The sequence below is a fragment of the Podarcis gaigeae genome (genome assembly GCF_964106915.1).
Source record: "Podarcis gaigeae genome assembly, chromosome: 1".
NCBI classification, from domain to species: domain Eukaryota; kingdom Metazoa; phylum Chordata; class Lepidosauria; order Squamata; family Lacertidae; genus Podarcis; species Podarcis gaigeae.
The window spans coordinates 16335315-16362505 of NC_139678.1; positions in this window are offsets into that span (position 1 = coordinate 16335315).

The window sequence follows — 27191 nt, forward strand, 5'->3', positions numbered from 1 at the left end:
TCTGTAACCCGAGGTACCACTGTAAAGCATCCATGGCTAGTAGCCATTGCCAAACCTCTCTTCCATGAATTTGTATCAATTTCTTTTGCAACCATCTCAGGCTGTAGCCACAACCACTTGGTGTGGCAGTGAATTCCATGAATCTATTGGTCAGGATTCACCTAACACATCCCACCAGCAGAAGCCCTGCAACGGGACAGTGGCCTGATCCTGCAGGCTTTTCTTATGTGCCCTTTAGCCTGGCTGCGGAGAAAAAAGGAAGACCGGTGGGAAGTGGTTGAGGATCCCTCCAGATTGGTTTTTGTGTTTGGACACATTCTGCAACATGTTGTTGACATAATGGTGCCTTAGTGATGCATTTGTGCTGAACTGTCCATGCACCATCCTGCTAGATTAGTTGTTCTGCAGTGAGAGCCAGTGTGGTGTAGTGGTTAAGAGCGGTAGATTCATAATCTGGGGAACCGGGTTCGCTTCCCCGCTCCTTCACATGCAGCTGCTGGGTGACCTTGGGCTTGTCACACATCTCTGAAGTCTCTCAGCCCCACTCACCTCACAGAGTGTTTGTTGTGGGGGAGGAAGGGAAAGGAGAATGTTAGCCGCTTTGAGATTCCTTCAGGTAGTGATAAAGTGGGATATCAAATCCAAACTCTTCTTCCTCTTCTTCTTCTTTTCTCAATGTTACTTCTGCCTGGAGGGAATTGTGTGTCCAAAGGGGACAACACCCCCTCACCCCAAACATCTGAGGTATGAAAAATTACAGGATTTCAGCAGGAAATTGTGGGACATGCATTGTCTGGAAACGAAGCAACACGTCTGCACCAAATCCTTTGTAGGCACAAACACTACTGAAACCAGGAACACCATGAGCACCGACAATCATGGTTAAAACAAGCATGGTTGGCAAATGAGCATGTTCAAAAACAAAGTCGGAAGCTAAGCACAATATTATCCACCAGTCATCTGACATTCTGAGTAGGTATCCTAATTTGTTGGCAGAGCTGGGATGCTTTGAAAAAAAAATAGAAAGGCAAAAAGAATGTGTGTATCATGGTTGGCGGGAAGCCATTTTATATTGTTTGGGATTAAAGTGTTTGGCATCCTGGAGTAATTTTTTGCATACTCTCAGAGCCTACTGTGGCTCTGCATTTCTGCCAGTTCCAACGATGTGGGGAAGAGGTATGGTGTAGTAGGAAATTCAATCCTTTAATAGAATCCAGACCAGCACAGAAAGTTTTGCCTCTTTCCCTATAATGCAGGCTTAATGGCACAGCAAATGTACCGTCCAAACTGGGAGCAGCGGAGCGTCTAGATAAAGTGAGAGATCTGTCAAGGCCAATAGCTGTATGCTAGCGAGATCCATTGCCACTCGCAGTGGGGGGAACAGCTTGCTCCTCTTATTAGAGCCTGGGAGAGAGGATACACCAGAACGAAACCCCTGCTTCGACTCCTGTTTCCAATTTACTCGTTTGTTTGTGTATGCCTGCAAAAACATTCTTAAACTCAGAGAAATGTTGTCGGGCCATGTGGGTATCTGGAAAGTGTATTACTGCACAGTGCCGCCACCCTCTGTTACTCCTTTGAGAGATTGTAATTTGGAGCTCGTAACGACTCGTGGCCACAGCTCAGCAGCAGAGCATGTGCTTTGCATATATTCTTGTTGTCATTCATTTTTAGTGCAACCAGGCAGTGTACGTAAAGCATTGTGTGAGCAGAGGAAGGCTCACAGATTTCTATCCGTTCCACCTCCACATGTTTAGATGTCCATCCACTGCCCACTTTAAGCAGGACATCCCAGATTTACAGAAGCCACCCTTGGCTTCGGATTAGCTCCTGGGATCTTCCATTTTGGCTCCTGTGACAGCACAGCCCTGGAAAACACACTTGGTGGAGGAGGGAGCTGCTCTTGCGCAATTCACCTGGCTCCTGCAAGATTGCAGCCCCCAAAGACATCCATTTGGGGGTCTTGTGCACTTGAGTCAGTCACTTGGCACATTTGGGGGGTTGTGCTTTTGCGTAAGTCATGTGATTTGCATGGAACCACAGCCCCAAAAGATGCACATCCTTCCCCCCCCAATTTTTAAAATTAATTTTCCAAAAAGTTTTTTAGACAAACAAACAAACAAACAAACAAACAAACAAACTTTATTTAAACCATTCTTAGTAACATTGTTAAGTGACTTCCTTGTATCCCCCTGGTTGAATTTCAATGTATATCATTTTAACAGTTTTCCAAAACCAGTATTCTTATAAAATTAACTTAATCACTTAATATCTTTCTTCCTTTCAAATTTGGCATTAAACATATTAATTCATCACATTACATATTTAAAACCTAAGCCTATCTGATATTTGCAAGCTTTCCCAAGTAAGTTAACTTAACATATTTAACTAAATAGTCTTTAAATTTCATCCATTCCTCCTGGTATTCCTCCTCCTTCTGGTCACAGACTCTTCCAGTCAGGTCGGCTAGCTCCGAAAAGTCCATCATCTTCATCTTCCAATCTTCCACTGCTGGTATTTCTTGTGCTTTCCAATTCTTCGCTAACAAAATTCTTGCTGCAGTTGTGGTTTCTCTTCAGATCATTTAAATCTTTCACCTTTTACAAAAGATGGACATCCTGATTTCACATAGTGGCATTTTGGAGGGTTTGCATTTAAAGCCCTTCCCTGCCCACTTGCATGACATTCCCATTCTGGAGGGTGCCTTGATCCTCAGAAGTGGCTTTTTGGGGAGGGGCTGCAGTGGGAAATGGGAGCTGAGTAGTCTCCATTATCTGATTATGACATTCAAAGCACTATGACACAACTTTAAACGGTCATGGCTTCCTCCATAGAATTCCAGGATCTGTAATTTGCGAAGGGTGCTCAGAGTTGTTAGGAGATCTCATCCTCCCACAGAGCTATGATTCCATTTTTATTTTAATATCTATTTTTATTATGCTTATCAAAATATATGCAAAAGTTCATACCCAATACAAAGTACCTTTATTATAATACACCAGAATAAAAGAAATACTTTTAAAATCTAATCTAAGAAGGAACAGGAGCAAAAGGAAGAATATAGTATCACTGTTCCACCTGTACATTATTTTTGCCCATTTAAATTTGTATTCTTTAACCTGCTCTTCTGTTTTGAATTTCAACAAATTTTACACATTTTCACAATAACATGTTCATCATCTGTGTACGGTTGAATTTCCAAAGTTTTTCCTTGCTTTATACCCAGTCTTTCTATCCAGTACAAACCTCTCTGCTAGTTGCAGAAAAGAAAACCACTTAACATTATAATCTTCCACTCTTAGCTGTTCCCTTGTTTAAATTTTATAGTCTCCTTGATGCAATTCTAATAATTCTTGGTATCTTGTCCATTTCTCTTCAACTGTCATCACAGAGCTATGATTCCCAGAGTGGTTTAACAGCTGATCCCTCTTCCCAGGGAATTCTGGGAACAGCAGCTCAGGGTCGGGGGGGGGGGGGGATATTTATAAACCACCAACTCATAAGAAATATATCACAGTAACGTATGATATAGCATTCTTACAGCTGTTACCATGAGGCTGGTGAGCGGAAAGGGCAGTCCTGCTGGGGTCCGCAATCCTTTCTCAACGCAATTTGGCTGACGCCCTGATCAGCCAGATTAAGTTTGGGATTCTGTGGAATGCAATAAATAATTGCTCCCCCATGTCGCTAGTCCTTCTGGCTCCATTCATCCACTCCTGCCTAGCCTCCAAATCTTATAAGACAACAGAACATTGAGTTTACAGAGGATGGGTGTATAAGAGAAGACAGAAAGAGCACTGGAAGAAGGTGAAGCGTAGCTTGATAAGTTTGAGGAAGAGAAATGAAGAAGGAATGGTGCCGACTTACAACACAATCCTGTCTAATATTGAAATCAGAAGGGTTTACTCCTTGAGGAAACTTGAGCTAGATTTGCAGCAATAGAGCTCTTTCAGGAGGAAAAAGTGGGGTATAAATCCAATTTATTATCATCATTATTATTGTTGATGAATTGCCAAAATAGTGGGGTGAATTTTGAGCCATTTATTGCAGGACAGCTTTGATAGCCTGCCTCTCCCAACATCCCATGTTGTTGTTGTTGTTGAATAATAATAATAATAATAATAATAATAATAATAATGCAGAATAGATCACTGAACTGTAAACTAATGGGGCTGAAATATTCAGTGAAGAGCAGGCTATAAATACTTAGAAATAAATAAGGTGGGGTATACAGGAAATAACTTGGCTGGGGGCTTTCTCCAGGCTTGTGTGGAGCTTTTTTGCACTGGAGGGCTAGAGCTGTGTTCTTGGGATAAAAGTAGAATAGTGTTATCAGCATGTCCTCATTTGCATCCGCTAAACTTTAGAAGTTATGCTGGGCAGCTGTTCATCATAATGAATGGGAGCTGCCCATCAGTAGTGATCGGTGGATGACTCTTCAAACAGGCAGGGAGACAAAGGGGTTTACTCATAATGGGATATGTTCAACCAATTAACTTGCAGGACATTCCACCAGGCACTTGGGCCAGATATTGTTTGAGTCAGTTTCCTAGAAAACTTTGAACAGTACAGGCTGTGAAATCTTTGCAAATTAACTTAGCAGAGAACAAACTCTCCTAGATATTACTGAGGAAGGGTCTAGGGCAGGGGTTCTCAGCCCCCCTGGACAGCTTGATAATGCTGTGGGTCTTGACAGAACACTTAATGATTCTGCATGTGTGCCTCCTGTAGTAATTGCAATGCATTATGCTGCATGATGCTTGCATTAAAAAAAATATCAAATTGTAACACAACAAAACACAATGTCTTTCTGGTTCCTAATCCTCTCTCCACCACTTTCAAGCTGCTTCCTTTTCATTTGTTCTGGAGCAGCTGTTTTTCCTGGTCTTCACAGACATATTGCACATTTCATCAGTTAAGCAGGTAGACCACAGTTTGGGAATGCCTGGTCTGGTGAAACTATATATATATGAATTGTGAATTGTGGGTAGGAAGGTGGAAATATCTAAATTAATGGTTCTTATTAGCCTGAGTGGGACGCAGGTGGCGCTGTGGGTTAAAGCCTCAGTGCCTAGGACTTGCCGATCGAAAGGTCGGTGGTTCGAATCCCTGCGGCGGGGAGCGCTCCCGCTGCTCGGTCCCAGCGCCTGCCAACCTAGCAGTTCGAAAGCACCTCCGGGTGCAAGTAGATAAATAGGGACCGCTTACCAGCGGGAAGGTAAACGGCGTTTCCGTGTGCGGCTCTGGCTCGCCAGAGCAGCGATGTCACGCTGGCCACGTGACCCGGAAGTGTCTCCGGACAGCGCTGGTCCCTGGCCTCTTGAGTGAGATGGGCGCACAACCCTAGAGTCTGTCAAGACTGGCCCGTACGGGCAGGGGTACCTTTACCTTTACCTTTATTAGCCTGAGTAGCACCGAGTTAGAAACAAAAGAGGAATGTAAATGGGTAAAATTGATGGTAATTGCAGCCAGACAGGTTATAGCGAGTAATTGGAAACATGCAGAAGAGCTAGGGGTGAACCAATGAAGGGGAAAATGGAAAAATTTTATAATCTTAGAATAACTAACTGTGAAGATACATAAAATGAAAGGGTTTAAGGTCAGTGAGAAGGAGGAGGATTGGTTTGAGAAGATATTGAACTATTTGGGCAGGTTTGAAAATTCTGGGGCAATGAAAACGTTAAAAGTTAAATAAACCTTGTGGAGGGAGGAATGTTAAGGTATATAGAATTGTACATATGGTTGATTTGAATAAGTTATTATTGATTATGTACACCCAATGTATCAGCTGCCTGGGGGGTTTCACAGCTTGTTTTCACTGTTTGTGTTTGGGTGGTTGGTATATATATATATATATATATATATATATATGCAGGTTTTGGTGTCCTCGGGTGTCTTCCCGTGTAAAAGTTGGGGTGTCTAGGCGACGTTTCGACGAGGTCTCACTCGTCATCTTCAGGCTGGTGCTTTCGGCTTCTTGTTACTGGAACAGAGCGGGATCTCAATGTTTGAGTTCCTATAAATACTGTAGAGGGGGTGTGGTGTCTAGCCTCCAATGTTCTGGGCAGAGAGGAAGTTCCCAGGCTAGTGTGCCTTTTCTTCTTTTGTTCCTTAATTACTTGAGAGATACCTTGAGTGATTTCTTGAGTGATATCCTGAGTACCACTTAGGTGGGTCATTAGGTGTGGATTAGTTGCTAAAGTCTTTGTGTCTTGACCTCTTGAACTTTGTGAAGAGTTTTCCTGAGAAGATGGCTGTATTGCACTTAGTTGTGCTTTGGCTTGGCTTCGTGTATAGGGGCGAGCTGTGGTTTTGTGGCTTGTGTCAGCCAGATCTGTGTAGGGATTGCAGGGGGGTGCAGCATCCGGAGGTGCCACCATGGATTGGCTACTGGATGGTGTCAGTAATTCATCTGTGGAGAGGGTCTGGGTTTGGGTCTGGTGTGGTTGATTGGTGTTGGCGTTCTGTGTGCCTCTGGATCTGGTGTCAGTTTTTGTGGGGAGGGCTAATTTCCAGATGTCTGGCAAGCGGGATGTGTCGTCACGCTTGTTCATGTTGTGAGGGTGTTTCTCTATCTCGATGGCTTCCATGATTATTCTCTTGTGGTGATGTTCCGTGTTAAAGAGCAATTTGGAATCTGCAAAATTAATTTCGTGTCCTGTTTCTTTCATGTGTTGGAAAAGAGAGGAAGTTTTTTCTTCTTTTTTGACGGCATTCTTGTGTTCTGCGATACGTGCATTTATTCGTCTGTTTGTTTGTCCAATGTACGTGGCTGGGCAGACTTTGCAGGGTATTTCATAGATCCCTTGGTTTTCCAACTGGATTTTATCCTTGGGGTTTCTGAGGATATTGGCTATTTTTTGGTTGGTGCAAAAGGCTGTTTTGATATTGTGTTTATGGAGGATTTTGCTAATTTTATCTGTAGTGCCCTTGATATAAGGAAGGAGGGCCATGCCATTGTTTTCTTCTGTGTCTTGGTTTTTGGGGGGTGTTTCCTTTTGGATTAGCTTCGTAATCCTGTTTTGCTGGTATCCATTGGCAATTAACACATTTGAGAGATTCTGTAACTCAGTTGTCAAGTGGTCTTTGTCAGCCAGGCGTTTGGTTCTGGAGATGAGAGTCTTGGCTACGGAGTTTATTTGTGCAGGGTGGTGGTGTGATTGTGCATGTAAGTAGCGGTTGGTGTGTGTTTTTTTCTGGTAGATAGTGTGTCCTAGGGAGCCATCAGGTTTTTTGTAGATTAGGACGTCAAGGAAGGGAAGTTGGTTGTTGGCTTCTATTTCCATAGTGAATTGTATTTTGGGGTGTAAGTTGTTGAGATGTGTGAGGAAGCTATCCAGTTTTTCCTTCCCGTGTGGCCAAATTACAAAGGTGTCGTCAACATATCTGAGCCAAAGTTTGGGTTTGTGTTCTGACTTGTCTAAAGCATTGGTTTCAAAGTGTTCCATGTACAGGTTTGCGATGACCGGTGAGAGGGGTGATCCCATAGGTGCTCCTTCTATCTGTTTGTATCTTTGTCCATTGTGGATGAAGTACGTGTTGGTTAGGCAGTGGTTGGTCAGGTCCAAGATGTATTCGGGGGGATTGTATTTGTTTTGAATAGCTGTCAAGGCTTCATTAATGGGCACTTGTGTGAAGAGAGATACAACATCGAAGCTCACAAGTAGGTCATTAGGATGTAGGTTTTGCTTCTTTATTGTTTCTATGAACTGGAAGGAGTTTGGTACGTGTGAAGAGATGGATTCTGCATAGGGCTGAAGTTGCTTGGCGAGAAATTTAGCGAGATTTTGTAGAGGTGAGCCTATGGAGCTGACTATTGGTCTGAGTGGTGTTCCTTCTTTGTGTATCTTGGGGAGGCCGTAGAGTTTGGGGCATCTGGATGATTTTTCTCTGGGGATGATTCTTAGCTGGATTTCTTCACTGATAGGAGAGGCTTTTATTTTGGATTTGGTGGTTTTTTCCAGATAGGTGGTGGGATCTGTTTTTATAGGTTTGTAGGCAGGATCTTGGAGTAGCTTTGATAGTTTTGCTTGGTAGTCCGATGTGTTCATCACCACTGTGGCATTACCTTTGTCTGCTGGGAGAATGATTATGTTGTTGTCTTTCCTCAGGTTGGTGAGTGCTTTCTGTTCTTCTTTGTGTAAAATGCACGTATCGCAGAACACAAGAATGCCGTCAAAAAAGAAGAAAAAACTTCCTCTCTTTTCCAACACATGAAAGAAACAGGACACGAAATTAATTTTGCAGATTCCAAATTGCTCTTTAACACGGAACATCACCACAAGAGAATAATCATGGAAGCCATCGAGATAGAGAAACACCCTCACAACATGAACAAGCGTGACGACACATCCCGCTTGCCAGACATCTGGAAATTAGCCCTCCCCACAAAAACTGACACCAGATCCAGAGGCACACAGAACGCCAACACCAATCAACCACACCAGACCCAAACCCAGACCCTCTCCACAGATGAATTACTGACACCATCCAGTAGCCAATCCATGGTGGCACCTCCGGATGCTGCACCCCCCTGCAATCCCTACACAGATCTGGCTGACACAAGCCACAAAACCACAGCTCGCCCCTATACACGAAGCCAAGCCAAAGCACAACTAAGTGCAATACAGCCATCTTCTCAGGAAAACTCTTCACAAAGTTCAAGAGGTCAAGACACAAAGACTTTAGCAACTAATCCACACCTAATGACCCACCTAAGTGGTACTCAGGATATCACTCAAGAAATCACTCAAGGTATCTCTCAAGTAATTAAGGAACAAAAGAAGAAAAGGCACACTAGCCTGGGAACTTCCTCTCTGCCCAGAACATTGGAGGCTAGACACCACACCCCCTCTACAGTATTTATAGGAACTCAAACATTGAGATCCCGCTCTGTTCCAGTAACAAGAAGCCGAAAGCACCAGCCTGAAGATGACGAGTGAGACCTCGTCGAAACGTCGCCTAGACACCCCAACTTTTACACGGGAAGACACCCGAGGACACCAAAACCTGCATTCCTGTACCCGTGAAAATCTACGAAAGCAAATATATATTTGCTATATATATATATATATATGGGTGGCGCTGTGGGTTAAACCACAGAGCCTAGGACTTGCTGATCAGAAGGTCGGCGGTTCGAATCCCCGCGACGGGGTGAGCTCCCGTTGCTTGGTCCCTGCTCCTGCCAACCTAGCAGTTCAAAAGCATGTTAAGTGCAAGTAGATAAATAGGTACCGCTCCGGCAGGAAGGTAAACGGCGTTTCTGTGCGCTGCTATGGTTCGCCAGAAGCGGCTTAGTCATGCTGGCCCGGAAGCTGTCAGCTGGCTCCCTCGGCCAATAAAGTGAGATGAGCACTGCAACCCCAGAGTCGGCCACGATTGGACCCAATGGTCAGGGGTCCCTTTACCTTTACATATATATATATACCATAAAGAAGGCTGATCGCCGAAGAATTGATGCTTTTGAATTATGGTGCTGGAGGAGTCTCTTGAGAGTCCAATGGACTGCAAGAAGATCAAACGCATCCATTCTTAAGGAAATTAGCCCTGAGTGCTCACTGGAAGGACAGATCGTGAAGCTGAGGCTCCAATACTTTGGCCACCTCATGAAAAGAGAAGACTCCCTCGAAAAGACCCTGATGTTGGGACAGATGGAGGGCAGAAGGAGAAGGGGACGACAGAGGACGAGATGGTTGACAGTGTTCTCGAAGCTACCAGCATGAGTCTGACCAAACTGCAGGAGGCAGTGGAAGACAGAAGTGCCTGGCGTGCTCTGGTCCATGGGGTCACGAAGAGTCGGAAACGACTAAATGCCAAAACAACACACACACACACACACACACACACACACACTCTTAATGAGAGAGAAACTCTGTTGTGGGTGATTTCTCCACTGATTCCCATCCAGCTATTCAGAAGAAGGGTCTGCTGGATCAGGCCAATGACCCACCTAGTCCAGCATCCTGTTCTCACAGTGGCCAACCAGTTGCCTGTGGGAAACCTGCAAGCACTCTCTGCTCATGTGGTTTCCAGCAACTGGCATTCAGAAACATTGCCGCCTCCAGCTGTGGAGGCAGAGCATGACCAACATTCCACTGTTAATGATGATCAATGCAGAACAAAACCCCAAAGGTGAACAAAGGCTGGGTCCAAGAGCAGTGTCCCAAAGGCACAGCTGCTCTCCTGCTTTTGTGGTGTTTCTGAGTCATTGGTTCCTTGGGTTACCAGATTGTAAAGAGGATGTGCTTCTCCCATCCATCCATCCATCCATCCATCCATCCATCCATCCATCCATCTCTTGCTCCAACCTTCTGGTCCTCCGGCTTGCCTTCGTCCATTGCATGCAGAGTGAACGTTGCTCCACATTTCTTTTTCGTACAGATGTTGGAGAAGGTCAAAAGACTGGTGAGGAAGGAATTACACAAGCAACCATAGCTAACCCATTTTTCCACTTCATTTAGGAGTTTAAAGAAACGCATGTGTCCTCTGAATGGTGTCCTGGCAATTCTCTCCATTTTAACTTCAGCTTGACGTAAGTGGAGGCGGCTTTCTCTTCCCAGTGCTTTTGTTTTCCCTTCCAACATTTCAAGGGGCGTTTTTAAAGGTCCTAAAGATACTGTGCCTGGTCCTAAAGGTACTCAATTGAACACTGGAAGTTGCATATTGCAGAGCCAGTTCATTGGTCTAGCTAGCTTGGTATTGTTTATACTGTCTGGCAGCAGCTCTCCAGGGTTTCACCAGAACATAAGACAAACCTGCTGGGTCAGGCCAATGGCCCATCTAGTCCATCATCACAGTGGTCAACAAGTTATAATCATAGAATAGAATCATAGAATCATAGAGTTGGAAGAGACCACAAGGGCCATCGAGTCCAACCCCCTGCCAAGCAGGAAACACCATCAGAGCACTCCTGACATATGGTTCTCAAGCCTCTGTGGGAAACTAGCCAAGCAGGATTGGAGCAGAAGAGTATTCTCCCCTTCTGTGGCTTCCAGCAACTGGTATTCAGAAGCATTGGGGCCTTTAACTGTGATGAAAGAGCATAACCATCATGGATTGTAAAAATTGATAGCCTTCTCTCCCATGAATTTGTCCAGTTCTCTTTTGTTGTTGTTGTTTAGTTATTTAGTCGTGTCTGACTCTTCATGACCCCATGGACCAGAGCACGCCAGGCACTCCTGTCTTCCACTGCCTACTGCAGTTTGGTCAGACTCATGTTAGTAGCTTTGAGAACACTGTCCAACCATTTTGTCCTCTGTTGTTCCCTTCTCCTTGTGCCCTCCATCTTTCCCAACATCAGAGTCTTTTCCAGGGAGTCTTCTCTTCTCATGAGGTGGTCAAAGTATTGGAGCCTCAGCTTCAGGATCTGTCCTTCCAGTGAGCACTTCCTTAAGAATGGATAGGTGTGATCTTCTTGCAGTCCATGGGACTCTTGAGAGTCTCCTCCAGCACCATAATTCAAAAGCATCCATTCTTCGGCGATCAGCCTTCTTTATGGTCCAGCTCTCACTTCCATACATCGCTACTGGGAAAACCATAGCTTTAACTATATGGACCTTTGTGGGCAAGGTGATGTGTCTGCTTTTTAAGATGCTGTCTAGGTTTGTCATTGCTTTTCTCCCAAGAAGCAGGCATCTTTCAATTTCGTGACTGCTGTCTTCTTTTAAAGCCCTGCAAATTGATGGCCATCACTGCTTCCTGGGGACCAAGTTTCATAGTTTAACCATGAGCTGCATGAATAAGTACTTTCAGCAGTCTCTGACTCCTCAGGGATACCTATACAGGTTGCTCCTGCTCCAAAAGTAGTGACTGCATGCTGTAACAATTAAGCGTATTGTGGCATGTCTTTTTAAACCCTAATTAAGCATGCAATCAGGTGGGGGGCAAAGAAGAAGGAGAGGCCTTTCCTGCCTCTCCTCCTGGCTTCATTGTGGAGAGCAGGGTCACACACACACTCTGCTTACCAGCTGGTGAGCAAAGAGGGCACTTCTGTCGGGGTCTGTTTCCCCAGAATGTTCCCTGCTCCCTAGGAACAGGTATGTGCGGTCAAAGTGCAGTGCAGGCTGTTTAAAAGCCCTCTTGCAAACAGCTCTGAGCTGCTCTTGAAGAGGCTGTCTGCCTCTCCTTCTCCCCCGCCCCCCCCCCGCCCTGCCCTGCTGGACCCCTTGATAGCCCCAGAACGCTCTGGGCAGCTCAACCCAATCCAGGGAGATCTGGGACTGTCTCAACCCAACTCGGTCAAAGCCTATTTCTGTCCAAAGCAGCCCAATTTTGTTCAGGATATGGCTGGATCCAGTGCAGAGTCAGATGGAATGAAAAAAAAAGAGGGAATGATTTAGCAATTAAAGAAATATTTAATTGGTTGATACCCTTACTGATTCTCTGTTGAGTGGCGAATGAGTAACACAGTCCCTCTTGAGTACTTCTTATGTTTACCAAGACTAAATGGCCATGATTCTAATGTGTGCCGTGAGGAGCAGATGTGTTATTAGCTGACATCACAATGATTATGAGAACGGCGTAACGAGTGCCTGAGGAACAGTTCCTTCCTTTCTTTTTGGCATTGTTCTTTCTATTGAGCAAGTAAATGTGGACGCATTCCTTAATTGTCCTCCAAACCTCAGCAGAACTGTACACGGAAAACTGACACGCTCCGAGATAAGCGGCAGGAGTTGAACTCATTGTGTACATAAGAGAGGGATAAGTAACAAAAGCTCAAGGTAGGTTGCCTAGGAGATTCAAAGATTTCTGCTCCGTTAAGGCATTCTGAACTTCTCCCACAGCAGCAAAACCTTCCTCTTTCTCATTAAAATTAAAGCTGAAAATCATTTCCTGAGCTTGCTTGGAGATCAAGGCAAAAACTGCACAGGAAGGGCCTTCCAGTTTACAGAAGAGATCAGGTGAATTGTTTTTGCTATGCACCTCAGACTCGTCGTGCTGTAAGTGGTGTGAACTTTGTGGCACAGAGAACAATTGTTCCCCTCTCTCTCTGCATGTTCAGCGGGATCTTTAGTGTCAGTGCGTCCTTGGGAAACGATGAGATGAAGATGTCAACTTGGCTTCTCTTTTACTATTATGAATTATTCTACCTGAACTTCTGTTTAGCACCAAAGCCATTTCCGAGCTTGGGGAGGAGAGGGGGTTGCGGGCTACCCCCTCCCACACACGCGGGGGCTGGCCTTTTGCCCCCCCCCCGTGAGAATAGGGAATCCCCGGGCGTGCCTTCGACCCTGCCCGCCAATCGGCGGGCTGGGGAGGCGGGGCCTAGCCTATTTAAGGCCAGGCACGCCCGGGGACCACCCTCTTTCCCCTTTCCAGCTGAGCGGAAATGCCAAGCTTTGCACAGAACATAGAGCTCACACTCTCTCTGTCCAGAGGGCTTATACATTGGACACACAAGAATGGAAGTGTGTGCATGTGATGTAGGAAGTGAGGCAAATGTTTGACGATTAAAAGGGGGAGAAGGAACTAGAGACTGACAAATTTCAGTTCTCGGAGTTTCTCATTTTTCCAATTTTAAAATCAGTTGCCCACATTTCTGCAAGTATTTGTGGTTTCTTTCTATTTTTTTAAAAAATCCTCATGAGAATTCGCCAGCAATTTAGTGCAAATTTATCCTAATAAGCATATTTTTGTATACAGTTTTGACCAATTGTTGCAGCAATTTCATCTAACGTGATGTATTTTTGTATGTTATTTTCACTCATATACACATTTTAATGCCATCTTTAGTATATGCATTTTTGCACACATTAATTTGCTGGAAAAGTGTATTTTATTTTCACAAATGTAGGCATTTTTGCCCACATGCAGGGTAGAAAATTCAGAGAAGTGCAAATTTTGAAGCATAGTGGGCTCACATATTGTTTTTGGAAATGAGAATTGTGTAGGTTCCCATTAAAATGCAAAGTGGAACTGATCTCCCTCCTAGCCCTAGCTGCCTAGGGCTTTCCCATTAACTCGCGGCCTGGTAAGCAAGCTGGTGGTAGCAACAATGACAAAGCACAGCTGCTTACAGTAATGGCAGAGGGTGTGCAAGATTTTTGCAGTCAAACCAACCATTAATGTTTTGCCAGATAGGCACATGAAGAGGCTGAGGCTCACAGAGCTTTCCTGTAAAATTTGTTACAGATTACTCTGTGAAATCACTTTCTTTGTCTGCCTTGGCAGGAAGCTGTAAAATAATAATAATAATAATAATAATAATAATAATAATAATAATAATTTATTTATACTCCGCCCATCTGGCCGGGCCTCCCCCAGCCACTCTGGGCGGCTTCCAACAAAATATTAAAATACCATAATGCATCATACATTAAAAGCTTCCCTAAACAGGGCTGCCTTCAGATGTCTTCTAAAAGTCTGGTAGTTATTTTTCTCTTTGACATCTGGTGGGAGGGCGTTGCACAAAGAGGGTGCCACTACCGAGAAGGCCCTCTGCCTGGTTCCCTGTAACCTCACTTCTTGCAATGAGGGAACTGCCAGAAGGCCCTCGGCACTGGACCTCATACTTCCTTCCTGCCTGGGCAGCCTCTTCTTTCTTCATTATGCTTCCAAGCTGACCACATGTGCATGTCTGAGCTCTACAGCTCTACAGCTCTACAGCTCAGACACCATTTTTGATCTTATGTTTTGTACTTTTGGTAACTTAGGTAGTAGTTATAAACCTGCCTTCATTTTGCTACTGTAATTGCTGCTTCAAGACCTGGCTTATGTAAGTAAATCCTACTTTTATTATTTCACAAAACAGTGTGCGTGTGATTGTTTGTAATGGGGAGAAAAGCGCTAATACCAGGAAAATCCAGTCCGCCTTAAAGCATCCTGGATTGTTGTTTTTAGAAGGTTAGATCAACTTTGTCTTAGCTTCCAAGTTTAAGTTGCAAAGTATGTTATTCTGCGAATCTCACTAATGTGAGCAACGAAAGATGATACCTAAACAATATGTTCTCTCCTAGTGTTTAAATCTTTTCCTACAGTGAGGAGGTAGACCAGGAACATCCAAAATGGTTCCTTGCAGATGTTGTTGGACTCCAGTTCCCATCACCCACAGCCACATGGACAGCAGTCAGGGGTGATGGGAGTTGCCATCCAGCAATATCTGAAGGGCACTCCGTTGACTACTCATGAGGTGGACTCACTGATGGAAGTGACAGGGGCCCCATGGAGCATATGTTGGTCAAGAGCCCTCAAAATCTGGAACTGACACTGCACCAAGTGGTGCAAGAACGACCCCTGGCCGTGAAAATATATTCATTGCTATTATCCTGGTTCCCATGAACCATTTCCTTACGTCTTTGCTTGATTCTAGCAAGATCCTATTTTACATAAGTGGAGCTGCTTCAGATTTGAAAAGAGAAGACTCTTTCCCTCAGCTGTCTTCCCAGAGTCTGCATCAAATCATTCCTGTCTAGAATTGTGTGCTGATAGCAATGCGTGGGCAAGTCATTAGTCCATAAGCTCCATTTATGCTGAAACCATCAGACACATTCCATTTAGTGTCTGGAGCACGCTGATGATTACTGGAAACACCAGACTCCTGGACTGTTTCCCACACATTTCCCCAATGTGATGGTCAGTTGAACTGTATGTGATGGTCAGCCACGGAAAAGACCCTGCCACAGCAGTAGCCAAAGGAAGTCATTGTGTTTCCAGTAAGAGGGAGAATGAGGGGCAAGCAACCATCAACCATTTTTAGAGCTGCACTGAAAAGGTGCTGTGGGAGGTAAAACGACACAATTCAGACTTCTGCAAGGGATTTAATTGGACCTCATTACAGCCATTCAGATGCAGAGCATGAAATGCTGGAAGTGCCGCAGACTCAGAGCGGAGGCATCTATTAATTTGCTGTGACTGTATCTCAAAATTTAAACCCCTGAATCACAGAGCCACCGAATAGGATGCAGAATGTCTGAGTTTATAGATAGCCCAGCACATATGCATATAAAAGCTCCTACTATTGGTCAGTTGCCCATCTTGCCAGTGCTGATGATTTACAAGGGGGCAGCTGCATCAAAATTTTGCACAGTCATCCATTTGCACCACCACCATTACATCCTAATTTTCAGCAATCCTACATTTATCTGGTTCTTGTGAATTGCATCGCATGGTCTGTTCATCTTGATACACTGATAAACCTTCACAAATTTCTGTATATATATCTCAGTTGTGGCCAAAAGTGCATTCTTGTAAATGTATGAAAGAACAATTGTAACGTTTTATTTAGTTATTAATTTAATCTATAGCTCTCCCTTGGTTCCCGGGGTGTCATACAGATACACAACTTACAAACAAACAAAGCAAAAGCAGGCAAACAGGAATGTTTTCAAATCCCTCCTGAAAGTTAATAATGATGGAGACGGGCACACCTCACTAGGGAGCGTGTTCTACAACAGGGAAACCACCACTGAGAAGGCTCTGTTCATGGGTCAGAACTGACAAGGCAGCCTGTAGTGGCACCACCACCAATAAGGCTTCACTTGACTATGACAGGGTCTGAAATGGTTGGCATTGGGTGCCCTTTTATTTATTTGTTTCAAAAAATTTATGTGCCACTTGATTGTAAAATGACAACAACCTCTAAGTGGTTTACAAAAAGATAAGGCAGGAAAATCATGGAAGTGGTAAATGTGGGAATGTTCTGGGGTGCAGGAGAGGATATATTGACTAATTATATCCTTATCCAACTTGTGCTAACAAGTTCCCAAAATATCAGCAGAGTTTATAGACATTCCCCTTTAAGTTTGCAACGGTAACGTGTGCACAGGTTCGCTAGAACCTCTATAATAATTACTCTGGTAATTTCCCCTTTGTTCCCTCTTAAAATACAAGACACGACACAGTCTTTATAAAAGTATAAAAGAGTTTACTCACGTTCTGTTCACAATATGATCCCAGAAGGCAGACAGCTTTAAAAAGGTAAAATACATTTAGAATCTATCTTGTAGCAAGATAGTCCTTATCTCCTCTCTTGGCTGGGAGCCAAGAGAGCATCCTTAGAGGTTTCCTCATCGAAGGAAGATGCAGAGAGAGAGAGATGGCTGCCTGCCCTGTGCTGTTATCATTTACCTGCACAGGTGAGGCCACACCCACCTCTGGTCACATGCGGAGGAAGTCCGTCCCCAGGAAGTTTACCTGCTTGCTAGACAGACATCCCTCCCCATGTTCTAACATGTACACTCTAGGAATGTTGTCATTGACTGCTCCTGTGTTTACATCCCACAGAAAATACCTTACTTTAAAATGAGCAGGAGTTAAAATGCTAAAACAGATTTTAGTTGCACACACAGTGGATGAATCGATCCCATGGTGTCCATATAAAAGATCCAGCATTTGTTTTTTATGGGTGGTAGTCAACTAAGTTTACTCAGACCCAGTGAAATTAATGGACCTAACTTAGCCATAGTCGTTTATTTCAGCAGATCTACTAGTTAAATAGCACCCTTTATCTTTGAACTGCAGTTGAACTGGACTGTTCATCAAATATAGCACAGCCCTGTCAGCAGACGCCTGACAAGCCCATTGCACAGAGCAGTGTTTCCCAAACTGTGGATCACAACCTACAAGTGGGTCACAAAACCTGTGCATGGGTTTTGCCTTTACAGTGGTACCTCGGGTTACATACACTTCAGGTTACAGACTCCGCTAACCTAGAAATAGTACCTTGGGTTAAGAACTTTGCTTCAGTATGAAAACAGAAATCGTGCTCCAGCAGTGCAGCGGCAGCAGCAGGATGCCCCATTAGCTAAAATGGTGCTTCAGGTTAAGAACAGTTTCAGGTTAAGAATGGACCTCCGGAACGAATTAAGTATTTAACCTGAGGTACCACTGTATAAGTAAACCTCCTAATAACTATTGCTTTTTATCCTTAACTGGATATGATTATACCTCTTAAAACTTTTTGTTTTGTTGGCATATTATAAAGCTCTGTTGACATTTGTAACTGAATGCTGGAAAGGTGTGACGCTTACATTTTAACACTCGGGAACTGCTCTGGCAGCTGATAGCAGTTATGCCACTGGCTGGTGACAGTACGCCACAAGGTGCTCATGCAGGGAGCTGCTCTGAGTGACTATTACAGCACACCTCTGCTGTGCACCTTAGAGGGAACTGTCACTGGATCCGCCACCCGGGATTAGGTAATAGTTTAGCCAAGGGTGATTTGAAGTTTGCTTAGTCAACATTCGTCCATTCCCCCCACCCCGAGCTGAAGAAACAGAAATCTGAGTGAACGTGAAACCCTTTTGCAACTTTTGCAAAACAAGCAGCAACTCATTGAACTGCCATGCAATGTTGTTGTTGTTGTTTAGGCGTGAATGCATGGACCAAAGCTTCGTGACCACATGGACCAGAGCACGCCAGGCACTCCTGTCTTCCACTGCCTCCCGTAGTTTGGTCAAACTCATGCTAGTTGCTTCGAGAACACTGTCCAACCATCTTGTCCTCTGTAGTCCCCTTCTCCTTGTGCCCTCAATCTTTCCCAACATCAGGGTCTTTTCCAGGGAGCCTTCTCTTCTCATGAGGTGGCCAAAGTATTGGAGCCTCAGCTTCACGATCTGTCCTTCCAGCGAGCACTCAGGGCTGATTTCCTTAAAAATTGATAGGTTTGATCTTCTTGCAGACCATGGGACTCTCAAGAGTCTCCTCCAGCACCATAATTCAAAAGCATCAATTCTTCGGCAATCAGCCTTCTTTATGGCCTAGCTCTCACTTCCATACATCACTACTGGGAAAACCATAGCTTTAACTATACAGACCTTTGTCGCCAAGGTGATGTCTCTGCTTTTTAAGATGCTGTCTAGGTTTGTCATCGTCATGTGATAGAACCATCAAATACAAAATTCTGAAAGTGAGGTCATCTGAATTTTGGCTTTCTGTTACAAAAATTACTCAGTTACTACCGAGAATCCTAAGCTTGATGGTGAAGCAGTATCTGTGCTGCATACATATTTTTTGCGAGACAGGGTTTTCAGCAACTATTGCTGTGAAGATGAAATACAGGCTACATATCAAAAATGATGTGAGACTCTCACAACCATCAAACCCTTCACTGACTGGGTTGCTGGCAAAATGAATGCTCAGCCATTCCACTGATCTCTGTCAAAATGGACTTCATAGTGAATACAGTTATTAAAAATATTCATAGTTACATCTAACACTGTTGTGTAATGCTTTTAGAATAATTTTTATAGCTTATGAATCAGTATCTTGCAATCAGATGATTGGTGCTCTTACATTTCCGTAAAAACCTCCTGTAAATAACTTTATAGGTATTATAAATATTTCAACAAATTCCACATTATTAGGGACATTAAGTAAATTTTGGCTTGGATACTTTAAGTACCAGCTATAAAATAGGCAAACTTGCTGTTAAAAGGCATGAAACTGATGACTACCACAGACCTGAAGTCTAAAAATCAGGTGGAAAAAAATGGCTGGGTCCTCATACCAAGTAAAGTTGGACTTGTGGGTTGCTGTACCAAAATGGTTGGGAACCACATGAGGGACTGTCTTCTATAACGTAAGACCAGTTTCCCCACTCATTTATTCCATCCCTAATTTATTCTCCAGGGATGCGGGTGGCACTGTGGGTTAAACTACAGAGCCAAGGACTTGCTGATCAGAAGGTCGGCGGTTCGAATCCCCGCGACGGGGTGAGCTCCCGTTGCTCGGTCCCTGCTCCTGCCAACCTAGCAGTTTGAAAGCATTTCAAAGTGCAAGTAGATAAATAGGTACCGCTCCGGCGGGAAGGTAAACGGCGTTTCCGTGCACTGCTCTGGTTCGCCAGAAGCTGCTTAGTCATGCTGGCCACATGACCCGGAAGCTGTACGCCAGCTCCCTCGACCAATAAAGTGAGATGAGCGCCGCAACCCCAGAGTCGGCCATGACTGGACCTAATGGTCAGGGGTCCCTTTACCTTTACCTTTAATTTATTCTCCATTTTAGGAATGAGAACTGATTCAATATCCAATTGTCTTAATCTTTATGGAGTCACAATTTCTAATGGTTTTTTTTTAAAAAAATTAAAAATCCCATGCAACTCTGAACTTCATAAAAATGAGTTCTTCATCATGGGATACTTCTTTCCTGGGCTTGCCATTAATATCCCATCATAGTATACGCCTGAATGAAAATGGGAGTTGCCAGATTACAATTCCACGAGTCCTCTTTAGTCCATTCCGGTTTCCTTTGCCATGCAGAGGTGATGCAAGGACACGAATTACAGCTTTAGTGCTACCATATGTGAAGTGCTCTGAAATGACCACACTGACTGCCCTTTTAACAAATTGCTTCCTGGCCATGGGGGGTCCCCGGGGGTGGTGGAGGAGGAAGGGAACGACAGTGCTACCTAACTGAAGTAATTATTTGCAGGGAGGGCCAACGAGAGGAAAAGAAGCCTTGCTTGCTGTACAATATGGTCTGAGCCAGTAGCTCAGGATGGAAGGAGAGTCAATGAAGCCCCAGGGGAAAGTGTGCAGATGAGGACAAATGCCAGGCGTTGAATCCAGAAAAAGGCTCAGTGGAGACAGCAGAGGCTGTGGAGCTGGGAGAGAAAGCAGATCCTAAAAACAATGCATGTGTCATGCCAGTATATCATGCCAATACAACCGCAGGTTTTTTATTGCTTTGCCTTTTGTAGCCGATGCTAGAATCATTCTTGTAATGTGATAATCGATAAGTCTGAGATGTTATGAAGTTGAACTGTTGTTGTTATTTCGTTAATTATTTGTAAGGACAACCAGCAATATACCTTTTCTGGACAGCCTGCAACAAAATGTTAAAAACACAGTATGCAACAAGAATTATTAATAAACAATAAATAATTATTGCACTTTTGATTTAGCATACTTTTGAATGTATCCGTTGAATTGTTTTAAAATGTTGTTGCTATATTTTTTTTCCAGTGCATCGAGCTGTTAATTGGATTATATATTGACACTGATGCTCTTATTCTTAACCACAGGCTCCACCAGCAGGAAAAATGGTGTATACAAATGACAAAATTAGCTGTAGTAAAATAAAACAAATAATTCAGCAATATCCAGTATTAGTCCATTGTAGCTCCATTGATCCATAGGAGATCCACTGATCTACCCAGCTGAATAGCTGTTGTTGTTGTTTTGATGTCCTACCAACCTTTCACCATAAGGTCTCAGGATGGGTTTGTGGGAAGTATTCAGGTATTCAACTGCTGTGTCCTGTTAGCTCATGTTTTGCTCTCCTCCCCCTGCTTCTGCCCTGAGCCCTCCCCATATCTGGTCTATGGGATTGTGGGAATCCCTAGAACAGATTTAGGGGACGAGTGGGGGGCAGGGAGAAGAGGTGGAGAAGATTGTGCAAGCAGAAATCATTGCACTGGCAGAACAATTCACAGCAATTTTTAAAAAATAGAATATTAAAATCAGTCTAAAATAAATTGCAGTCAAGATAATAAGATGGGTAGATCGATCTAGATATCTAGATATGTAGCTCCAGATATATAGATATGGCATCAATGGCCAGGGTAAAGAGATGTATCTTCAGCATACAATGGGAACTGCATAATGAATGTGCCAGATATACTGAAGGAATTCCAAAACTTCAGGGTTACCACAGGGTGGTGGAACTACCAAGAGAGCTCCCTCTGCTGATTTTTTCACCCAAGAGGGTCTATAGGGAAGAGGGCAGTCTCTCAGCTATTTGGGGCCTAATCTGTTTATGAATTTCACACTAATATGAGCATCTTCAACTGGGTCCACCTGGGTCCACAGCTGCTTTCCTTCCAACAGGTTGTAAAACCACTTATTTCATGGATTTTTGTTTTGAGTGCTGCATTTTTAATACCTGATGCTTTTATCTGTTTTAAACGTTCAAATAATGAGCTTTTAAAATCATTTATGGTGAATGTGTGTATCTATAGGGTTTAATTGTAATGTTGTGGTTTGTCAGTTTTTGTTAGCTACTCAGAATTTCCCCTGAAGTATTACTTTATTTATTTAGACATATTCTGCCCTTTCTCCCAAAGGAGCCCAGGTAAGTGGGAATGACCACTCCCACATCAACCTTTTGCATGGTTGCGCGCAGCCCCCTGGATCCCAGTGCGACTCCTGGTAGTTCAGACTGGCTTCATCCTCCCCAGGCTGGATACCTGGAGGTCTCTGCCTACCTCAGCCAGTCGCCCAATCCTGCCTGGAGGCGTTGCCAGGGAATTGGCCAGGTAAGGGGAGGGACCACCCTGCCCATACAAGAGAAGGTGAATCTTACCTGCAAAGCAGCAGTCGGCTCCAGAGCTTTTCCCACCCTCCCCTTCCTCAGTTAAGTCTTCTTTTGCAGGTTAACCTCTTCTCCACAGGTACACAGGCGCTGCTACGTCAGGGTCGCTGTTGAAGGGCCAGAAAGGAATTTTCCTGCATTGGCAGGTTTTGCCTTTTCCATAGCAAAATGTCACAACTTTGGTGGTTTCAGGCCTTTGGCGGAATCCTTTAGTTTATCTTCCCTTGCGGCGGTGATACCAGGGTTCCCCATTAAAGGGGTCTTGAGGGGAGGCATTGGCCATACGCCAAGAGGTTGTCATTGCTCTCCACTCCAACGGCGGCGAAACAGGGGGTGGGCTCTCTGCTTGAACATATGTTCTCCAGAGCCAGCCCAATCCCCACACATTCTGGATAACACTGAAGTCTCCCAGATCCCCGGCTGGGGACTGGGAAGGATAAACGCCCAATGCCTGAGCCAAGGTCTCCCTACATCTGAAACTTTAAAAAGTTGTGGCCAATTTTAATCCCATAGTATGTTGTCTTGAGTCATTATTCCACTCGGGGGTCGCCTGGGGTTGGGGGGACTCCGCCTGTCCATACAAAACATTACTTGGAAGATTTCATCATGAGTCCATCTGCCAGGAATCCAACATGGAGTTCAGGTTCTCCAATACGTCCCTAATTCAAGAATGGTGAACCTGTCCATTGGCCATACTGGTTGGGGCTGAAGGGAATTCGGATTCAAAAACACCTGGAGGGCTGTAAGTTCCCATCTCCTGCCCTAATCCAAAGTAGACTGTTGCTCTGTCTGCCATTCACTTGGTGCTTGGAAAAAGAATCAATAGCAGTGCCAGTATCTGATGTTTTGCCCTCAGGGCTGTTGAGCTATACCCCTTTATATCCAGATAGTCTCTAAAAAAAACCTTGGGGCGATCACTATACCATGGGAGCCTGTGCACTGGCTTTTTCAAAGGGATGCTGCTGCTTTTATGTTTCTCAAGAAGAATTCCTGGCAACCTGAAGGAATCGGAACTGTGGAATTTCCTCTTCTCTGCATGGGATTATTGTGTCAGGAGAGAAAATGTGTCCTTAATATTTCTAAAGAACCACTTAATTCCTCCAAGGTATGAGCTGAAGAGTTTCCTTGGACTCAGGGTCTGTTTACCTTGCAGTTTGAACATTAACTATTAAATATATTATGGCTCTCCCAACTCAATGAACTTTTATCCCACTTAGCAGACTGGCTACTCTTTCTGGGGAAGAGATTGTTGCTTTGCAAGCAGAATGCTGCAAGTTCTGTACTTTCTGCCTCTGAGCTTTCTGTTTCCCTTCTCTCAGTGCTTGGCGGGCTCTGGGATGCTTTCCAAAGACATTGAGTCTGTCAGCTGTTTCCCCCCCCCCAGGTGCTTCTTCTTCCTGCTGCCCCTCTCCCAATATTTCCCAGCTTCTCCTCTCTGCAGCCTCTGAACTGTGACCTTCTGCAAGCCACTGTTCTAAATCTATACTGTCTCTCTCTTCTCTGGGAAGCGGGGGGGGGGGGGGAATTCATCCTCAGTCCAGTCTCTGACAGTAAGTATTTTGAACTGTAACCACATCAGGTTTGCTTTCCACATCTGATTGCTGTACTTTTCTGCCTTCCAGCCATTTCACAGCAGCGGAGCCAGCAAAAAAACAGCCACAACTCTGCTAGTTGTGCCCACCCATCCTGTTCTCATCTAGAACTTCCAAATGGGGGTCCACCCCCCTTCAAAAAAAGAGAGAAGATACTATGGAACTGAAGAAGTGAAGTAGCAACAAAAGCCTGCACCCACATTAGGTTGGCAGCAACAGAGTTAAATCAACAATGACATTATGACTGGGAAATAATTTTCCCCCAATATATTTTTTCCCCTAAAAAATAAATAAACCCAACCATGCAAAATGTTCATAGCTTAAAAATAACACTGGGAGTCTTTCCTTTCCCACTTAAAAGCATTTTACACCAATTAAAATGAATAGTATTTATTTTACTCATGATTACTCATGGCCTTTAAAACTTCTAATGGCACATGAATGGAACGTGAAGTTTTTACACGGGCAAGTTGCACTAAGGGCCTTTCTGCAAGAACAGTTAAAGTATGCTTCCAATTACATATGGGTTCTTTAGGCAAACAACTCACCACACAGGAAAACTGTTCCTGGACTGTAGCACTTAAAAATTAAGGTGTGTGTGTTCTGGGCAAGACTGCCTGAGTGAAAGCTCCATCGTTTTTTTAAAATAAAAACTCCTACATAGGATTAACTAATCAAGTTCAAATGATTTTATCCCCCCAAAACTGAAAATATGTACCATAAAGTGTATAATTTGAACTATAACTAGATCTGTGTCAGATATTCTCCTGTTTCAATTTTTGGATGATCTGTGCAACAATGCAAGAAGATAACTATTTTCTCCAATGAACCTTTTCTGTTTGCCGCCATAGTTCCTGCTGTTGCTATTCTTCCTGTTCTTCTTCCTTCTTCTCTTCTTATTTTCCTTCTTGTATCAATTTTCCCCAGCAGTTTTGTTTTGTTTTTTAAGTAAGAAGGTGCCAGTACTCACCATGAAGTTGTTATCGTAAGTTCTAACATTTGGGGGGGGGGGATAGTGCTGGTTCCTTTGAGTACCCCAGAAAAAAGCACCGATTTCTCCCTAAATTAATCACATGGGTGATCCCAGCCAATCAGGGTTCACATAGCAAATGGGAGGCCATCTTGAAATGTAGGAAACCATGGAAAACATCAGGTTTCCTAAACACAATGCAATTCATAAATGGAAAAAGGAAAAAAAAAATCCTTTGCAGCAAAGCTGGGAATCTTTGGTCAGAAACAGAGTCTTTGAAAGCAGTGCCTTCATTAGACGTTGTCCAAGAATATTTCTTCAGCTGGGAGTGTGTGTTTTATAAAACAGGAATGTTCAGAAGTGGGCTGTGTTTCTTAATGACTGTCTGCTCCTTAGGAATGAAAGGGTTGCCTCATGGTCCAAGGCACAGATGGCAAGATGGATTCCCATCCCATCTGATTCCATCCAGGTAACAAGGAGGGAGGAGAGGTTAAAAACATCACCACTGCACACACTATACCCTTTAGCTTTCTCCGCTAAAATTGCCATTCCCCATGTTATTGCTGTCTCTCTTCTTAATAGTGTGGGGTGGCTTTGGCCCTTCTGGCTCCTGAGCCACAGAATGCAAACATATGATTCCCAAGAGATTCCTTCTGAATAGGAATGAGGAGAAAATCAATTCAGCTCACATTTAAAGACAAAGGTCTCTAATTCATACTTTCCAAAACAATTTCGAGGACCGAAACACAGCCATCCTTCAAAATTCACATTTCTGTAAATTTGGCAGTTCTCCAGCCAAGTAATGTGTATATACTGGGGTAAAGTGCCCATAAAAAGGCATATATCAGTGGGGGAAAATGCAATGCATGTTTGTATGCTATTGCTTTGTGGGAATTGCTTTACAAAAATGTGTATATCAGGAGAAAGTAGCACTAAAATTCTGATGAATTTTCACGTGTGTGTTGTTGGTTTTTAAATTCACAAGCTGGACTTAAGAGTGGGAGGAACTGAGGAACTGAGGTCCCAGGTGGCATTGGGACTTCAAAGCACACCTGACATCATTTTTCCAGTGACTGATGACTCAGGTCAGCCCATGAAAACAAAAGCAGTCGATATGCCGAAATAGATATCCGAGTAAGATTGGCAATGGCGTGATATATGTTCAAACATAGAAAGAGCAGTAATAACCTCAGACTGTTGAGTAATGGATGTCTGATGTTTATCCTTCCAAACTTGCAGTCCCTTTGCAACAATAAGGGATCACGGACGCCACTTCTGCTGTCCATCTGTTAGTCCCCACATCACAGCAATGTGCTTAAAACTGTGAACATCTGCAGGTTTCAAGGATTTTTCCAAAACAAAGTTAAAATGAACTATTTCCTCCTACCCAACAATTAAGCCACAATTAAGAGATTCCCAAAAGCATCTCTACATATAAATTAGCATATGCAAATTTGTATTATGGCGTTGTGCCCTGTGTGCATTAATATTTAGCAATGATCCTGCCAGGTCCTGCTCTCATGTTAGAATATCCATCATACTATAATTTATGAATAGTTAGCATTGGGTATGTCACACCAAAATTTATGAAGTACCCATTCAGACATCCATAAAAGCAAGCAGTGCGAAAAAAATCTGCTTTTCCTTTTCATTAGTAGAGGCAACTCTGGAGTGTAGTGAAGATTTCAAAGTTGAATCTGCAGCTGCTTTCCTTTAACCTCATCCAACCTCAATGAACTCACGGGGCTCCATGAATATGTATGGATAAAACCCAGAGCTAAATTTGGCTATTTATGTGAGAAAATATTTCCATAGCTGGTATGTACAAGCAGCTCCCTTATTGGCAGCCATGCACATTACTTTTACGCTGATTCGAGGAAGCAGTGAAGATTCCATCAACCTCCTCAACCCTTTCATAACAAACGTGGCTGTCAGAAACAGAACAAAAGATGACAGCAGTGTACTCCCAACTCCTTGAGTGACAGAATTAATTAATTAGATTTTATTTTATTTTTTTTACAGCCGCCTCAGGAGTTTTCTTTTTTTCCTCCCAATATTTTTTTATTGGTTTTCACACTTATCACATAAAAAAGGAACAAGAGAAAAGAAAAACATTACAATACACAAAAACAAAGAAAAAAACATTAAAAAGAATTATTACTTCCAAATCCTAATTTCATTGACTTCCTCGAATCCCCTCTGAGTTTCATTATATCACCTGTTTAGCAGTTTTCCAAGTTCGTATTTCTAATAATATTAACTTCTTTCATTTACTAACTTTTTCTCCTTTATTAATTATTACTGGGTTCTCAGCAGGGTCAATTTAACCCTTTCCACCCCTGTAGCAGTCCTGAGGAAAATCCCTTCACTAAAGTTGACCT